This window comes from Oncorhynchus mykiss, chromosome 2 (genome assembly GCF_057628025.1).
Source record: "Oncorhynchus mykiss isolate SJ-2025 chromosome 2, ASM5762802v1, whole genome shotgun sequence".
Classification (NCBI taxonomy): Eukaryota; Metazoa; Chordata; class Actinopteri; order Salmoniformes; family Salmonidae; genus Oncorhynchus; species Oncorhynchus mykiss.
This window is the reverse complement of record NC_143023.1, coordinates 98,987,360-99,004,051: the sequence shown is the minus strand read 5'-3', so window position 1 is coordinate 99,004,051 and position 16,692 is coordinate 98,987,360. Positions and strand designations below refer to the sequence as shown.

The following is a 16,692-nucleotide window of genomic DNA, read 5'->3' as shown; positions in this document are numbered from 1 at the left end:
CAAACGTCTCGTGTCTGAGCCGTTGAATTGCGACTCCACTTTGTCTCTGTACTGATCATTTTGCCTGTTTGATTGTCTTATGGAGGACATAACTGGACTGTTTGTATTCAACCATATTCCCAGTCACCTTGCCGTGGTTAAACGTGGTGGTTCTCGCTTTCAGTTTTGCACAAATGCTGCCATTTAATCCAAATGTTTTGGTTGTGGTAGGTTTTAATTGTCAAAGTGGGAACAACATCCCCTTATACACTTCCTGATGAACTCTGTCACTATGTCAGTGTATACATCGATGCTATTCTCAGAGGCAACCTAGAACATATCGCAGTCCGCGTGATCAAAACAATCTTGAAACATAGATTCTGATTGGTCAGACCGGTGTTGAACAGTCCTTACCACTGGTACTTTCTGTTTGAGTTTCAGAAGGGGAAGAATGGAGGCGTGATCTGATTTGCCAAAGGGAGGGTGGGGGAGGGCCTTGTAGCCATCCCGGAAGGGAGGAATGGTCAAGAGTTTTTTGGTGTGTGACAACGTGTTGATAAAACGGCGGGTTTTCCTCAGATTTGTTTTATTTAAGTCGCCACCTTGAAACTTTCGCCGCTAATAAAAGGTGAGAAATAATAACTATTACGGGGGCTTGAGTCACTGGCTTGCTCGAGCTTTCCCATGCCGTTCCTAGAAGGGGTGCATCCCGTCGTGTCAGTTTTTTTTTTCTCGCTATACTTTGACCTGAGTAGGTTGAGTCACTGACATGATCTTCCTGTCCGGTTTTTGCACCCTCTCGGGCTCGTGCGGTGGGGAAGATCTTTGTGGGCTATACTTGGCCTTGTCTCAGGGTAGTAAGTTAGTGATCTGTTGATATCCTTTTGGTGGTGTGGTGGCTGTGCTTTGTCAAAGTGGGTGGGGTTATATCCTACCTGGTTGACCCTGTCCGATGGAAACTTTGGACATGGCCTCAGTGTCCCCTGATCTCCCCCCCCCCCCCACCCCCATCTCAGTCTCCAGTATATATGCTGCAATAGGCTATGTTTCGGGGGGCTGTCATATCTGGTGTAATTCTCCTGTCTTATGTGATGTCCTTTGAGACCTTACCAATGCTCCATCTACTTACAAGAAAATATGTGTGCCAGCAAAGCCAATACACAACACAACAATAAACAATACATTAATTGCACTATAACAGTGACACACTGTGCCCAAAAATGGTTAGGTCCTACATAATCATGTCCTGACAGCAGAGCTTTCTTTTTCAACACTGCTACACCTGGCTATCAGCGGAGTCTCGTCTGGCAGCGAAACAGTTCATTCAGCCTAATTTACTGCCTTTTTAAAACACATAGCTGATATAGCAGACTTGCTTAATTAAACAAATGTGGTTTCTACTGACAATTGAGATGTACAAACTATGGCATAAGGGAATGATGAGTGGATAAGAGGCAATCAGTAATTTTGATTAAGACATTAATGAGCGAGCGGATGTAGTCAATACAGTTATTTGAAATGTACAGCGACAGAATTCAGAACATGGGCCGTTCTTACAGTATTCTCCCTGTACACCAAGTCAGAACTGTGGGATAAATAAAGGGGGCACATAAGCAGACAATGAAACTTACAATATTCGATGATGACATTTCTCTAAAACAGGTTATAGGCTACATGTGCACCACCAAGTCAGAACAATAGGCTAAGTTATGAGGGGGAAAGGGACCAAATTATTAGCGTGAGGCACATGGGCTACTAACAGCTTACTACACAACATACACTTAGTATTACTTTCTTAGCTACAGTATACATATCTCCCTGGCATATTACATAATTTATGCAGCAGCATACAATACATTTTTGGACTCACTGTTGTGCTGTGCTCACTTGAACAGGAAGGTGGCAATCCTTCTTATGGGCAAATGTTGTCTTGAAACTTTGTCATCAAAGTCTGTCATTCTCTGGATTTATGGTGTTTTCAAGACAACTGGGAACTATGAAAAAAAAACAAGGTCGCATCTTGACGTCAGTGATCTTCAGGTCGGAGCTCGAGAAAGAGGCCCGGAGTTCCTGACTTGGAATCCCGAGTTGGATGACCGTTCAAACCGTATTTTCCCAGACAGTGTTCCCAGTTGTCTGAGATTTCCCAGGTCCGAGTTTCCAGTTGTTTTGAACACGGAAGAAAGCATGCTGGATGGACAGCATGGTCAATGTATTCAGCCTTTTGTGGCCCATGGTGTTGCATGTGAAAGTTTATCCTTTTAAGCTTGGAAAATACACTGTTTAACCCAGACTTGGACCACACACCCTCTCCACCAATTCGCAGACAGGGGAAACAAAATAGTGATTGCTTTGCAAAGCTTGCAGTTAGCCACTGATTCCTTCAAAACCATTCATTGCTGATTCTGCGATTTCCAACTTGTTGTGTAATGTTTATGTCCAATGGCCAATGAGCACGATAAGTTTTATCTATAATTTATCTTCTTATGACAAGGATTTAAAAGGATTTGCCAGTAGATTGTCGACGTGATTCATGATGATAACTGCTTGTCTAGCTTGCTAGCTAAGATTCCAGTCCAATCAAAGCTACTGTAGGTATAACGTGATTTGACGTCATTTTATCTGTGGCCAATGACCTTGAGCCTTCTTGGATGGGCACTTCTAATGTAAATCTATGGCAGCACCCAAGGGGGCTTGAATTTTTGAGCTCTCCTTGTAGATTTTATAGTGATGTAGTGTCCCCATGAGTGACCGAACATTGAGCCAATCACGGCGCAACTCGAGAAGTTTACCAACGCCAACGTTCCATATTTTCCGCTGGCTACCCCACCACCACAGAAAGCACTGAGCTGGGCTGAAACGCATGCATTTTGGAGTTGCCTTACTCAAGAAGGCAAAAAATAGACCATGTTTGTATTCGGCTTTATTAAAATCAATTCATATTTTTGTTTTTACATTGTTTGCAAACTGATATGTATTAATGCCAAAATAACATGCAAAACAGCCAACATCAAAAAAACTAAATGTTTTTTCCCCACTTTTTTTTTGCTAAACAGGTGGGGCTCTAAACAGGTGGGGCTCTAAACAGGTGGGGCTCTAAACAGGTGGGGCTCTAAACAGGTGGGGCTCATAACAGGTGGGGCTCATAACAGGTGGGCCTCTAAACAGGTGGGGCTCATAACAGGAGGGGCTCAAAATAGAAGGGGCTCTAAACAGGTGGGGCTCTAAACAGGTGTGGCTCTAAACAGGTGGGTCTCTAAACAGGTGTGGCTCTAAACAGGTGGGTCTCTAAACCGGTGGGTCTCTAAACAGGTGGGGCTCAAAACAGGTGGGGCCTCTAAACAGGTGGGTCTCTAAACAGGTGGGTCTCTAAACAGGTGGGTCTCTAAACAGGTGGGGCTCATAACAGGTGGGGCTCAGGAGGGGCTCAAAGTAGAAGGGGCTCTAAACAGGTGGGGCTCTAAACAGGTGGGGCCTCTAAACAGGTGGGGCTCTAAACAGATCAACTCTGCCATGAATGACTGGTCGCCACTGGCTCTTATAACCTCCACCACGCACAGCCAAAAGAGGACCGTGCTTCTACAGTACACCTGCATTGCTGGCTCTTTAGTGTTTTAGGCTGGCACTGTGACAACTGCTGATGTAAAAATGTTTTTGATTGGTTGATTAGTTAATTCCCTAATAAAATAGCATAGCTATATGTTTGTATAGTGATATGCATTTCTCAAAATAAGACGGGGATGATGAAAAACCTACTCGGCAACGAGTAGTCTACATATTACGGTAATGACACTGCGCTCCCTTGTGCGTACCTCCCATTACGGTACCTGCATACATCCGTCGGATTCTCCACCCCACTGTTTGCAAACCCATAGAGCACAGCTCAAAAGCTGCTGTTCGAATACCAGTGAAAGGAAAACTCTGGATTGTCTTCGCTTGCTATACTGTAAGTACACACAAACTTCAGTTTGTTTCGCTCAAACATTTCTTTGCATGTTATTTTTATTTATCAATAACTCGGTTTGTGTAGTTGAATGTCTTTTTTTTTAAATTTGAAAGATATATTAACTTCTCTGGACAAATAAACAATATTTTTAATTGGTAGATTGAGGGCAAAATTAGTTATTTATGTAGCGTCTGGTGGAATGTGTGTTTTGATAGAATTTCAAGAATCACGCATTGGTTAATTCAACGACGCTTGTCCATTTGACACTTCTGATTATTCCTTGATGAAACAGTCACCACCAATATTCCCGATAATAGCTCATATGCCGGTTTAGGTCTTCTTCCGGATAAATTGATCAGCACTTTTGATATCCAGCTCACAAGTATCCCTGCAGCTATGAATAAACAGAATATTCCTAATTTGGCCAGGGACAGCGGAACTATTTTTTTTTTGTTTTGTTTTTTTTTGACAGGGTTGCGGGGAGAAAAAATCCCGACATTAGGTAGGCTATTAGTACATTTGTATATAATAAGCTGCATGTATGCATATAACCTTCTGTCATTACTTGATGCTCTTTAGAATAACCTACTAAATAAAGCCTTGTATTACGTTCTGATAAGCATCGGTGGAATGAACGCATCATCAACTTTGACATCGCTAAAGTTCTCTTTCATTTCTGCCTCACTTGAGGAGCGAAAACGATTACACTGAAAACCCATCTAGCACGTTTGGTGGCGATAACACAACGGAGCCCCATTCATCTTCAATGAAGTGGGCGAGCGACCGTTGAGGGAGGGAGGGAGTTGTACACAGCAGGACTGAAGTTGAGGGGGAGAGAGACTGAAGTTTTGACTCATACTCCACGACATCGCGTTGATATTGACCAATCGAAGCTGGCTATAGCTTCCAACCGCTACTGGATTGGCTGACTGGCTGTTGATAGCTACCTTGCGGGCCCTCAGGTGAGGGCTAACAGGAGATCGAGGCTAGCATGGCCAGGGAGTGCTGCTTGCATAGATCCTCTTAGGGACAGGGGAGATTTTCCTTGCACATTTTCGAAATGACATCAATTTGTCTACTGGTTTTAAGCAATGGTGTAAAAAATACTTGAAAGTACTTCTTCGTTTTTGGGGATATCTGCACGTTACTATTTAATTTGACAACTTTTACTTCACTACATTCTTAATGAAAATACTGTACTTTTGACTCCATACATTTTCCCAGACAACCAAAAGTACTCTTTACATTTTGAATGTTTAGCAGGACAGGAAAATGGTCTAATTCAAGCACTTATCAAGAGAACACGTGGTCATCCCCACTGCCTCTGGCCTGGAAGACTTACTGAACACATGCGTATTTTGTAAATAATGTTGGACAGTGCCCCTGGATATCTATACATTTTAAAAACAAGAAAATGTCTGCTTTGCAGAGTCAACTCTGCAGGCTACGTGGCCTAATACACCTCTGTGTAGTACTGCAAAAAACTAAAGTCAAATTTAGAATAAATGTACCTTTGAACTTACTCTACCGGTTGACATACGCCATTGGAAAACAGTGGATGACACCACGGAGCTACAACTGTTTGAGCCATTGGTCTGTGTGATTTAACGGGGGCGGAGCTACAACTGTGTTTGAGCCATTGGTCCGTGTGATTTAACGGGGGCGGAGCTACAACTGTGTTTGAGACAAGGGTGGATTCCGAAGGGGCCTGGGGCCCCAAATCTTTTTATACAAAAATGTCCGAATGGTTTTAGCTACAAACTACGATAAGCCATCTGTAAAAAGCTGAGACTGTTTTGCTCTATGATGCTACACAAATGTCATTAGAAGGTAAGGGATTCTTCTACATAGAAGATCATAGGAAATCCCAGGTCATAGTGTCTATAATATTGTAAGGGGTTCTTCTACATAGAAGATCATAGGAAATCCCAGGACATAGTGTCTATAATACTGTAAGGGGTTCTTCTACATAGAAGATCATAGGAAATCCCAGGACATAGTGTCTATAATACTGTAAGGGGTTCTTCTACATAGAAGATCATAGGAAATCCCAGGACATAGTGTCTATAATACTGTAAGGGGTTCTTCTACATGGATCATAGGAAACCCCAGGACATAGTGTCTATAATACTGTAAGGGGTTCTTCTACATAGAAGATCATAGGAAATCCCAGGACATAGTGTCTATAATACTGTAAGAAACTCACATAGTTGCTGTCACAAACTCCAAACGCCACACAGTCGTCACTGACTAGTTAGATATTAATTTCCCACTGAGCAAACATTTTCTGTGCTTACAGCATTTTATATCAGGGTTTTGCTTAGGCAGACCTTAGTAGTTTAATTTTTTATAAAAAAAAAAAAACATTTGTCAGTAAGACTCATAAATTCAACAGTTTATGTCCAATAGTTTTGTGTTCTACTTGTAGTCCTGGTTGTCCTTTTTAAAGAACATGGTAAAACACCTCATTGTGAGGTTCAATATAAAGGCTGGACATGCAGATAAATGAGCAGACAATTTTTTTGTTTGCGGGGATCTCGGTACTGATAGGGTTAATGTGTTACCGTAGCCTAGCGGATAGAACATTTCTCTGCTTGTTGTTTTCAGTCATTCCTCTTCGTGCTTCAACACGATCTGTCAATGTGTGTGAACTGAACATGACCAACCATACTTAAAAGGAGAAGATAACTTTTTTTAGTACAAAAATGAACATGGATTGCTTCTAAACCGTTATAGGAAGAAGCTGTTTTAAAGTGCTTTAAAAAATAGCTGAAAATTACCTTTCCCTTTGACAAATGGAAGGATATAGTAGAGGGGCTGAGGCGGGTAAGGGGGGCTGAGGCGGGTAAGGGGGGCTGAGGCGGGTAAGAGGGGCTGAGGCGCTGAGGCGGGTAAGAGGGGCTGAGGCGGGTAAGAGGGGCTGAGGCGGGTAAGAGGGGCTGAGGCGGGTAAGAGGGACTGAGGGGTGGCCAATAATAGTATTGCTTCAGGCTCTTTCATGGCAGAATGGTGTATTCACTCTTGCAGAAGGAGGAAGAGAATAGGGGCAAGGACTGTGTGTGGGTGTCTGATGCATGTCGGGGACTGTTTGTGTATTGTCCCTGTATGCACAGTTTTTTTGAGCTTGAAGTCAGAATTATTTTTAAGAAAACCTGGATAGACACCATGCCAGGGAAAGCTGCCTCTTTCCTGTGTGTGTGCATGCGAAGATCACCCCCCTCCCCCTACTTCTTGAAGCAACCTAATAGGTTTGACCTGCTCTGTAAAATCCAGGAACCATACTATTTGGGTGTGTTTCGATGGGTGTCCTCCTGTCTCTCTCTCTCTCCTAATGTGAGCCTTAGATCACTCCCTAGTTTCTACAGGTCTGTGGACACGCAACTAGTGTTTTTAAATACAAATTGTACTGATATGTAGAGAGAGACGTGTGACTTGGTTCTGTAGCAATATGTTGGCAAATTCGTGTAGGGCAGGCATATTGTACTTAGAGATGCTACTGGAACTATCACTGCTCCCATCTGTATACAGTAGATGTGATGCCTGGCAAGAGAAGTTGTTGAAAGTGGAATCTTTCTCTGTTCCTACCGTGTGTGTGTGTGTGTGTGTGTGTGTGTGCGCGCGTGCGGTTTGTATAAAAGCCGAACGGCTACATAAATGTCAGCTGACTGAACACAGGGATTGTGTTGCGAGCCAAACAGTAGTCTCCTGTTTTCCTGCTCCGAGGGAAACGAACACCCTCCTTAACCTTTCTTCGCCCATGACAACGGTTCCATCACAGTAAACGTTGGACCTGTAAACAAAGGCTAAGTCAAGGGGGGTTGGTTTGTGGTTCCGGAGACATATTGAGACATTTTCCCGAAAGGGACACAAATTATTTTAATAAAAGCCAATTCTTGGACTAATAAAGCACTTTCAACTGAGAATCTCTGTGTCTGGGAAAATAGGCCTGGTGGTGTTTCGTGATTGGTCGATGTTGGCGCAAATTCCTTTTAAGACCTAGACAACCAGGTGAAGGGAGTTCCTTTTAGTAATTAGTGATCTTAATTCATCAATCAAGTACGAAAACCCTGCAGACACTCGGCCCTCCGTGGAATGAGTTTGACACGTGGTCCACGTGCTCTTTCCATGACAGACTGACCAGGTGAATACAGGTGAAAGCTATGATCACTTATTGATGTCACTTGTTAAATCCACTTCAATCAGTGTAGATGAGAGAGGGAGGAGACAGGTTAAAGAAGGATAAAAAAATATATATATATATTATTTTTATTTTTTAAAATCTTAAGGCAATTGAGACATGGGTTGTGTATGTGTGCCATTCAAATCACAATACATTGAGAATCTCATATACGTATTGTATCGGCACCTAAATATCGTTGATAATATCCTAACGTGAGATCTCTAGCAATTACCAGTAGTGATGCACTGATGTGATATTTCCGGTCGATATACCGATATCTGTTATTTTCCTTGCCAAAAAAAAACAATACCGATTATTTAAAGTTTTTGCTGCCTTTTTAAAACAAAAACAAACAAAAAAAACATTACAGTTAAATAGTTAAAACGCACATGGATGCAGCGGTCTAAGGCACTGCATCTCAGTGCAAGGGGCGTCACTACAGTCCCTGGTTCGAATCCAGGCTGTGTCACATCCGGCTGTGATTGGGAGCCCCTAGGGCTGCGCACAATTGGCCCAGCGTCATCCGGGCCGTCATTGTAACTAATAATTTGTTCTTACCTGTCTTGCCTAGTTAAATTAAGGTCGCATCACACACACACCACACTGACCAAAAAGTTATTTTGTTGGCACCCCCGAGCTGACAAGGTACAAATCTGTCATTCTGCCCCTGAACAAGGCAGTTAACCCACTGTTCCTAGGCCGTCGTTGAAAATAAGACTTGCCTAGTTGCCTAGTTAAATAAAGGTAAAATATATATATATATATATATATATATATATATATATATATATATATATATATATATATATATATATATATATATATATATATATATATATATATATATATATATATATATATATATATATATATATATATATAAATATATATATATATTATATATTATATATATATATATATTATATATATATATATATTATATATATATATATATATATTTTTTTTTACTTATGTCCCTACAGTCCCTGGTTCGAATCCAGGCTGTATCACATCCGGCCGTGATTGGCAGTCCCATAGTGCGGCGCACAATTGGTCCAGCGTCGTAAATAAGAATTTGTTCTTAACGGACTTGTCTAGTTTTTATAAAGGTCACACATCACACACACACCACACTGACTCAAAAGTGATTTTGTTGGCATCTATTTATGTCCCCATGACCAGTAAAACATCATCAAAACCTTTTTTCTTTCACTTACTTGCTGTGCTGTTTCATTGTTCAGTCGTTTCATTCTCAACCAGGATTTCTACGGAAAACGCCGTTTGGGTGTCAAACAAGATACACGTCAAATAACACTTTGATGTCTCAAATAAGCCTGTTGACCAATCACGACCTGAATATGACTGCACGTCACATCATAATTTAACGCGTTCATAATTTATGTAGTTATTACACATTCATTACACTATCACTTGTATTTCATTTGTCACAACGATTCATTGATACCTATGCTATGATGCTGGTAAAGTTGTCTGCGCTCCTACAGTGCTGGTCAAGAAAAAATAAACGCTAGCTAGCTGATGGATGCAAACAATATTCTACCCCCAATAACATAGCAAAACGACATAATCTAGGTGTCATCATCTAAAATAACCTTTATTTTATAAAGTCGGACGCCACAATAGTAGACTTTGCAGTTAGCCTTCAAAATAAAAGTATGGCATAATTCTACTATTTGTATTCATTTGCATCACTGCCAATGACATACTTTTATTTTGAAGAAAAAAACGTAAATTCCACCATTGTGGCTAGCTTCACAACCCAGTCCGGTCAAGCCTCACTAGCCAGATGAAGCTAGCTGGCTGATTTTATAATGTTAGCTTTGGGCAACAGGGATAAGTAGCTGGCTAGCTATTTATTTTCATGAACTGAAGTTCAATTTCAATAGGCGAACAACAAGTGGCAACCTAGGGATAATACTTACTCACAAGGATTCCTAAAACATTGCTAAGAATAATGAAAATGACTGCATTTTCTATTCATTCTTTTCAGGCTGTTTGTATTTGTGCTAGCTCGGTACCAAACTAAAGCTAGCTCCTCTAGAAGTTGTGGTCGAACAAATAATGCTTTATTACCAACGCGGTATTGTACACATTGTTCGTGGCCGGTGTTTTGCTTGTTTGCAGAGGTTTTTTTTGTACAGCTTTGACAGTGCTACTGTATCTTTTTGACACACAAAGACCCAAACGACGTTCCGTAGTATGTCGTGAAGCTAATAGCAGTGACGCTATTACTGTGTAACTCCGGTAGGGCAACATCTGAAAAATAGCTCACTTGGTAGTGTGTACTCGACCGGTCGGCGAAAGCCAACATCACTCACAACAGAGAACAGTTGATTGTCAAGGGCAACAAATTCCATTATCTTAGCTTTAATGGTTTTCACCTTTCGAGTTGTCTCGCTGAAATGGTCTTACTCTTTCAAATGACTGATGGACTTGTTGGCTGCTCGATCCACACAGCAGACATTGTGGACGAGGTTAGGAATGATGTGTTGCTCTTATCGCGCTACATTTTACGTGGCACCATTACGTCATGTACCTTCGTTATACAGGTATGCATGTTAGCTTTGATGTCGGTTTTTAACATTGGCGTTAAACTAGACATCGGGCCGATACCACTGTTGGCATTTCTAGCTAATATCGTCCGATTCCGATATGTTAACCAATATATCGTGCATCCCTAATTTCCAGCCCTAGCTGCATAACTGTACTATTTAATTTCTAATGAACCCTACCACCAAAGTGTCCTTCCGGGTCAGGAATGAATCATAAGGATCGTCAATATGGATGATCGTCCATCTTGTTAGATAGACATGACAGGGAGACTGTTCTTTCTTCCTTTCTCGGCTCCCATGGAGCTAAGGATTCATCATTGTGATTTGTTGACATGACATAGCTGAGCTGGTTTGGGCCGCGGAGCTAAGATGGTTATTGCAAGCGTCTGTGAAGATGGTGTCTTTCGTTAGCTGTTTTTAAAAGGGATACTGGTGAGATTCTTTCTACTTACAGAAATAATCTCTGTCAGTGGAAATGGATACCATTTTTCATGTCTCCGTGTGCAGTATGACGGAAGTTGGGTGTGTTTGCGAGCCAATGCTAACTAGCATTAGCATTAACTAGCATTAGCGCAATGATGAAGTCTACAGGTACGGTAGTGTAACGGATGTGAAACGCTAGCTTAGTTAGCGGTGGTTGTTGCTAAATAGCGTTTCAATCGGTGACGTCACTTGCTCTGAGACCTTGAAGTAGTGGTTCCCCTTGCTCTGCAAGGGCCGCGGATTTTGTGGAGCGATGGGTAACGATGCTTCGTGGGTGACTGTTGTTGATGTGTGCAGAGGGTCCCTGGTTCGCGTCCGGGTATGGGCGAGGGGACGGTCTAAAGTTATACTGTTACAGTAGCATACGCTATATCCATGATATTGAGTCATCAAATTTTGTCACATATGCCGAATACAACAGGTGTAGTCACCTGACTGTGAAATGCTTACTTACACGCCTTTAACCAACAATGCAGCTTTAAGAAAATGGAGTTAAGAAAATATTTACTAAAGTGTGTATAGATATAGATGGTACCAGTCAAAATTTTCAGACACACTCATTCTAGGGTTTTTCTTTATTTTTTACTATTTTCTACATTGTAGAATAATAGTGAAGACCTCAACAATGGAAAAAACAAAAAAAAACACAAAAATGCATGGAATCATGTAGTAACCAAAAGTGTTAATCTAATCTAAATGTATTTTATATTTTGACATTCTTAAAATAGCCACCCTTTGCCTTGACAGCTTTGCACACTCTTGGCATTCTCTCAACCAGCTTCATGAGGTAGTCACCTGGAATTAATTTCAATTAACAGGTGTGCTTTAAGTTCATTTGTGGAATTTCTTTCCTTAATGTGTTTGAGCCAATCAGTTGTTTTGACAATGTAGTGTAGAAGATGGCCCGATTTGGTAAAAGACCAAGTCCATATTATGGCAAGAACAGTTCAAATAAGCAAAGAGAAATGACGGTCCATCATTACTTTAAGACATGAAGGTCAGTCAATCCGGAAAATTTCAAGAACTTTAAAAGTTTCTTCAGTTGCAGTCGCAAAAACCAAAAACCATCAAGCGCTATGATGATACTGGCTTTCATGAGGACCACCACAGGAAAGGAAGACCCAGAGTTACCTCTGCTGCAGAGGATAAGTTCATTAGAGATAACTGCACCTCAGATTGCAGCCCAAAGAAATGCTTCACAGAATTCAAGTAACACATCTCAACATCAACTGTTCAGAGGAGACGAATTGCTGCAAAGAAACCACTACTAAAGAACACCAATAAGAAGAAGAGACTCGATTGGCTCAAGAAACATAAGCAATGTACATTAGACCGGTGGAAATCTGTCCTTTAGTCTAATGAGTCCAAATTTTAGATTTTGGCTCTAACCTCCGTGTCGTTGTGAGACGCAAAGTAGGTGAACGGATGATCTCTGCATGTGTGGTTCCCACCGTGAAGCATGGAGGAGGAGGTGCTTTGCTGGTAACAGACTGATTTATTTTAGAATTCAAGGCACACTTAACCAGCATGGCTACCACAGCATTCTGCAGTGATGCATCATCCCATCTGGTTTGTGCTATCATTAGTTTTTTTTCAACAGGACAATGACCCAACACACCTCTAGGCTTTGTAAGGGCTATTTGACCACAAAGATTCTTATTATAATCTATTGACAAATGTCCTCCATCTCACATTGCTGCTGCAAATATAAAATGGGCATTTTGGGATTTTTATAAATGATATGTACCCTTTTTAATTCTTGAAGATTATGCATTTTTAGTTTTTTATAAGTTGAGTTCACCTATCACACTCCATCAGAACCCAAAATATCATATAAGCTTGTTTTACTCCAATGATTGTAAACAAAGTGAATTTAAACAAACACTGTATAGCCTCAATATTAAAACTATACTTTTGATATCATGCATCCATAGCTCTGTGCCGATTTAAATTTGATTGTGGTTACATTTCTCCAGCCCCATCCCTCAGCTTTTTTTTTTAACCAAAACAGCGACCGGGAGAATGCTTGTTTCAACTACTGATTGCAGCTTTAAATCCTTAGAGATCTGTGAGGAACAGTCCTTGTCAAAGGGTATCCTGAAGGCAGAACTTTCTTGGAATGGGAACCAGCCAATGAGGCACTTTTCAACATGATTATCATCATAATGTTGTAGATTCCAATAGGGTCAGAGCTCACCACGTGTAAAATATTGTGGACTAAGATACCCACATGAATATATATTGCTCAGTGGACTACGATGCATTTTCTGCAACAGTGAGTCTGATTTTTAAATGGTTGGCTATAGAAAATAGGCTTATCTCAGCGCTAGGTGTTGTGTTTCGGCGTTTGCCCCGAGGGGTTGATGGTGTGGAGCTGCAGAGACGTTTTTATCTTCATGGAAATGGTTGGGTGTAGAGTAGATGGAAGCCTCTGGCAGTGGTAGCCTATGGTTGACATTCATTTGGTCTTTCTGTAGTGTTGGCTTCATTCAAAGTGACTTACGGTACGGTGATAGAGCTATTTTTAGTTTGTAATCCCTGTGGAAATGAAACTCATAACCTTTTTGTTCTAGCGCTTACAAAGGAAGCCACACAGGACGACTGGTTGAGATTGTGGTTGGCATCTCTCACTGTTAATCTCTCACCGTGGAAAGGAAGTGCAGTACTGCAGATGTTTGAGATTCCGATCGGCCTCTAGAGTCGGCTATGATGGGCTACTGCATCAGTGAGAGATGCCAACCACAATCTCAACCAGTCGTCGTCCTGTGTGGCTTCCTTTGTAAGCGCTAGAACAAAAAGGTTATGAGTTTCATTTCCACAGGGATTACAAACCAAAAATAGCTCTATCACCGTACCGTAAGTCACTTTGAATGAAGCCAACAATACAGAAAGACCAAATGAATGTCAACCATAGGCTACCACTGCCAGAGGCTTCCATCTACTCTACACCCAACCATTTCCATGAATAGCAGGTAGGTAGCCACTCAGCCCTGAGCCCTCAGTCATCCCAGAGACGCACGGATAGATTTTAATTTGTTTAATTTAACCAGGTAGGCCAGTTGAGTTCTCATTTACAACTGTGACCTGGCCAAGATAAAGCAAAACAAGAACAGAGTTACACACAGGATAAACAAAAGTACAGTCAATAACACAATAGAAAATGTCTAATATACAGTGTGTGCAAAAAGTCTATATACAGTGTGTGGAAATGGAGTAAGGAGGTAAGGCAATACATAGGCCATAGTGGTGAATTAACACTGGAGTGATAGATGTGCAGATGATGATGTGCAAGTAGAAATACTGGTGTGCGAAAGAGCAAAAAAGTAAATAAAAACAAAATGGGCATGAGGTAGGTAGCGTGGATGTGCTATTTACAGATTGGCTGTGTACAGCTGCAGTGATCAGTGAGCTGCTCAGATAACTGATGTTTTAAAGTTAGTGTTACGGATACAGGTATCCTGTGCGTGTATCCTGTGTGTATTTTCTTTCCTTCTCCACTATTCACAGGTGTCACCAATCATCATTCCCCAATCAAGTCATTAATCTGAAGACACACCTCATCCTGTTTCCATTACCCAATCACATCCCCTTTCCCTTGGTTTAAAAACCCATTCCGTTGTTTCCCCCATGTCTCTCTCTCTCTCTCCCTCTCTCTTTGTATGCATAGATCTCTCTTTTGTTTTTACATGCCACTTTGTCTGTTATCCTGTGAGTTTTGTTATGGTGTTTGTTTGATGGTGGGGAAAGGGGCTTCCAAGCCAAGTCGCCCATGGGCCTACATTACACGTAGGAATACTTTGTCTAAGTACCCTAGTTAGAACTGGGCAGACCACCCGCTGTATTTTATTGGTTAGGTAGTTAGCTCTATTGAAGCATCTAGCTTAGGGGTGTTTTGGGATATTTCTTTCTTTCCTTGGGTCCAGCTCGGCCCATTTCCCACCCCCTCTTTACTGTGTGTTTAAAAATAAACCAATAGTGTTTGACGGTAGATTTAAGTTTTCTGTGATTTTTGTTCTCGCTGTTCCCTTCTCACTGTTATAATTTGCATGATGTTACGGGTCCCGTTCCCCCCCCCCCCCCCCCCCCCCCCCCAAAGGGATTCATAACAGTCAGTGAGGGAAATATGTCTCCTTTTTTTTGTTGCAATTTGTTCCAGTCACTGGCAGCAGAAAACTGGGAGGAAAGGCGGCCAAAGGAGGTGTTGGCTTTGGGGTTGACCAGTGAGATGTACCTGCTGGAACGCGTGCTACGGGTGGGTGTTATAGTGGCCAGTGAACTGAGATAAGGTGGAGCTTTGCCTAGCAAAGACTTATAGATGACCTGGAGCCAGTGGGTTTGGCGACAAATATGTAACGAGGGCCAGCCAACAAGAGCATACAGGTCACAGATGTGGGTAGTATATGGTGCTTTGGTGACAAAACGGATGGCACTGTGATAGCACTACATCCAATTTGCTGAGTAGAGTGTTGGAAGCTTTTTTATAAATGACATTGCCGAAGTCGAGGATTGGTAGGATAGTCAGTTTTACGAGGATATGTTTTGCAGCGTGAGTGAAGGAGGCTTTGTTGCGAAATAGGAAGCCGATTCTCAATTTAATTTTGGATTGGAGATGTTTAATGTGAGTCTGGAAGGAGAGTTTACAGTCTAGCCAGACACCTAGGTAGGCGTGCATCTGACTTAAAATATGTGGACATGTCTATACTGTATACAGTGCATTCGGAAAGTATTCAAACTCCTTCCCCTTTTCAAACAATTTAATCCATTTTAGAATAAGTCTTTAACGGAACAAAAAGTGGGAAAAGTGAATGGGTCTGAATACTTTCTGAGTGCACTGTACACACACACACACACACACACACACACACACACACACACTTCACACACTGTACACACACACACACACACACACACACACTACACACACTGTACACACACACACTTCACACACTGTACACACACACACACACACTTCACACACTGTACACACACACACTTCACACACTGTACACACTGTACACACACACACTTCACACACTGTACACACACACACTTCACACACACTACACACACACTACACACACACTTCACACACTACACACACACACACTTCACACACACACACACTTCACACACTTCACACACTTCACACACACTTCACACACACTACACACACTTCACACACACTACACACTACACACTTCACACACACTACACTTCACACACTTCACACACACACACACTTCACACACTTCACACACTTCACACACTTCACACACTTCACACACTGTACACACACACTTCACACACTGTACACACACACACTACACTTCACACACACTACACTTCACACACACTACACTTCACACACACTACACTTCACACACACTACACTTCACACACACTACACTTCACACACACACACTTCACACACACACACTTCACACACACACACTTCACACACACACACACTTCACACACACACTTCACACACACACACTTCACACACACACACACTACACACACACACACTA

The 16,692-nt window shown here is 41.7% G+C and overlaps 1 protein-coding gene across 3 annotated transcripts in view; it reads left to right on the top strand.

Moving 5' to 3' along the window:
• Positions 1-3,810: 3,810 nt before the first annotated feature.
• The window catches only part of LOC110500615 (tumor protein p53-inducible protein 11), a 102,503-nt gene continuing 89,621 nt past the window's right edge, over positions 3,811-16,692 (top strand). For 2 of the 3 annotated variants that reach the window (XM_090213765.1, XM_090213780.1), the window contains exon 1: positions 3,822-3,925. The gene's annotated coding sequence lies outside the window, so the exon portion shown is untranslated. Of the gene's footprint in view, positions 3,926-16,692 lie in introns of all 3 variants that reach the window. The other variant, XM_036960342.2, reaches the window with a different exon arrangement.